Source organism: Coenobita brevimanus, chromosome 86, assembly GCF_032717465.1.
Source record: "Coenobita brevimanus isolate Jiangsu-jjx chromosome 86, ASM3271746v2, whole genome shotgun sequence".
NCBI lineage: Eukaryota > Metazoa > Arthropoda > Malacostraca > Decapoda > Coenobitidae > Coenobita > Coenobita brevimanus.
The window spans coordinates 5,875,621-5,878,334 of record NC_137039.1 but is presented as its reverse complement, the minus strand read 5'-3'; the positions used below and the strand labels follow the sequence as shown (position 1 = coordinate 5,878,334).

The 2,714-nt window shown below is 43.7% G+C and overlaps 1 pseudogene; it reads right to left on the bottom strand.

Annotated features, from left to right (window-relative positions):
• Positions 1 to 1,314: 1,314 nt before the first annotated feature.
• LOC145410901 (5S ribosomal RNA) lies at positions 1,315 to 1,433 on the bottom strand (annotated as a pseudogene).
• Between the last annotated feature and the right edge of the window lie 1,281 nt (positions 1,434 to 2,714).

Below are 2,714 nucleotides of genomic sequence, written 5' to 3'. Positions count from 1 at the left end.
TTGATCATGGAATAGTGTATGTGTGTATTTTTAGTAAATATATAAGTGTACTCTTGGACCCAAGGTGTTTGTGTTTTTTCCTTCCTGGCTGACCCTGACCCAGTCTGGAACAAAGAACCCCACATTGTACCATACCTAGGACCGAGAAGTCGGAACCTAGAATACGCTGCATAACATTTAGCAACAAGATATATTTCTTACTTGAGAAATGTAATGCCATTTCTCTCTGATGAATTCCCACATCCTTTGCATCCAGAAGCAGCACACCTGACCGTGGCACTCTATATTACGAAATCATCAGCTGTTTTTAACCCCTTAACTGCGGGACGTCACTTTCATGATGCTCGGGCGCAATGGATCATACCGCGGGGCGTCACTTTTGTGATTCTGTGTTATTTTGAATTATCCCGGGCTTACAAGTCGTGGCTTGTATCATCTATCATTACTGCCAATGTCCAACACTAGTCAGCACTCCAAATCTCATCTGTACTCCCATCCATTGTTGACAATTTAGCCATTTTTCCCCGTTCCTGACTCCCCTCCCTACCTCCCATCCATTACCCTGTCCTCTCACCTCCCCGGCCGTGCTGCACTAAAGCAAATTTCCCCTGGAATTATCCACTGATTTCATCCATTGAAATAAGCCCTATGCCTTATTCTTATACAAAATAATATATACCAAAAAGAAATAAGGTAAGTGATAGTGCTATACACCTTGATTTGGCTAATTATCACCTGACAACACCTCACGTGCACTCGTTCGCTAATTTCCCACAGAAATTTCCCCCTTGAAATATGCCGTATAATCTATTCTCGTAAAAAAAAATTATATAAGAAAGGAAGGGAGAAGCCAAAGTGACATTTACATTCACCTGGAACTACCTACTTTTTTTCTGTATTTTCAAGATTTCCTACTAATCATTTTTTAGCATGTACTGCTACTGTCCATCAATAGTCCACACTCCTAATCTCATCTGTACTCCCATCCATTGTTGACAATTTAGCCATTTTCCCCCGTTCTTGACTCCCCTCCCTACCTCCCCTCCAGTACCCTCTCACCCCTCCCTACGTCATCTCTTTACCCTTTCCTATTGCCTGCCCTGCCGCGCTGCGCTAAGCAAATCTCCCCCGGATTTTTCCACAGATTTCATCCATTGAAATAAGCCCTATGCCCTATACTTATACAAAATAATATATCCCATCCATCCATTGCCAGATGCCATGTATCCCAAACGGGGTGGCCAAGGGCTTAGAGTTAGTTGTTTTACAGGGAGGGGCACTAATCCTCCACCAACCCCACTTGACACGTAGGGATGCCAACAGCATCTGGTGTTCCCAGGCGGTCACCCATCCAAGTACTAACCAGACCCAACGTTGCTTAACTTCGCTGATCGGATGGGAAGCGGTGTACTCAACGTGGTATATCAAAAAAAATAAGGTAAGTGATAGTGGTATACACCAGGAATTAGCTAATTATCACCTGACAACACCTCACATGCATTCATTCGCTAAATTCCCACGGTAATTTCCCCTTTGAATTATGCCTTGTAATCTATTTCTGTAATAAAAATATATATCAGAAAGGAAGGGAGAAGCCTAAGTAACATTTACATTCACCTGGAACTACACTATTTCTTTATGTATTGCCGAGATTTTCTACCAATAATTTCTTAGCATGTAAGTTAGGAGCTGTCAACCCCATTGTCACTGTTAACCCTTGCCTTCTCAGATAAGCCACGCCATTTAGTTCTTTCTCCTCCTCTGTGGTCAAAGCATGTCGCACTGGAGCCCCGCCATTTCTGCCGCTTCTGCGCCCATTGCAAAGGGCCCCGTGACCTCTACACCCAGAAAAACTCGTGGGGGAAGCAGGAAAGGACTAAGTGACACTGCAGTGGAACGTGAACTTTTTTTTTTTTTTATGTGAGGAAGAAGGAACCAATGGCAATGAGCCAGCAATACTGTTCCCTCCAAGAGAAAAACAAAATACAAGAGAGAGCCAAATTCAAGATACATTCATTTCGAGATGCCTGGACACACTGTGTTTGAAAGACTGGAGATCATAGGAAGCAGGAAATACAGACAGAGGGAGGCAGTTCCAGAATTGACCTGTTGCGTAAATGAAGGACTGGGAGTAACGGTTGACTCTTGCATTAGAAAGTTGGACAGAAAAGGGGTGAGAGTTTGCTGCTAGATGGGTGCTACGCGCCCGTCGTAGAAGTGGAGGAATGCATGTGGACAGTTCAGAGGAACAGTGACCATTGAAGTAGCGACAGAAAAGAGATAAAGATGCAACACTGCGGCGAAGAGACAGAGGTTGAAGGGAGTCAGTAAGAGGGGGAGAGTTAATGAGATGAAAAGCCTTTGACTCCACCCTATTGAGAAGAGCTGTATATGGGGAGCCCCCCCATACATGAGAGTTGTACTCCACACAGGGGCGGATAAAACCTCTGTATATATGTGCAGGGGTAAAGAAGGAACGGAGTCGGCTTAGCACACCCAATCGTTTGGAAGCAGATTTTACAAGAGATGTAATATGATCTTTCCAAGACAAGTCCCGAGCAAATGAAACCCCAAGCATGTTCAACGATGATGCAGGATTAAGTTGAGTATTATTAAACATAAGTGGGTATACCTGTGGAAGATTGTGTCGGGTTGATAGGTGCAAAAACTGAGTCTTTGATGCATTAAAAACAACCAGATTATTTTTACCCCAG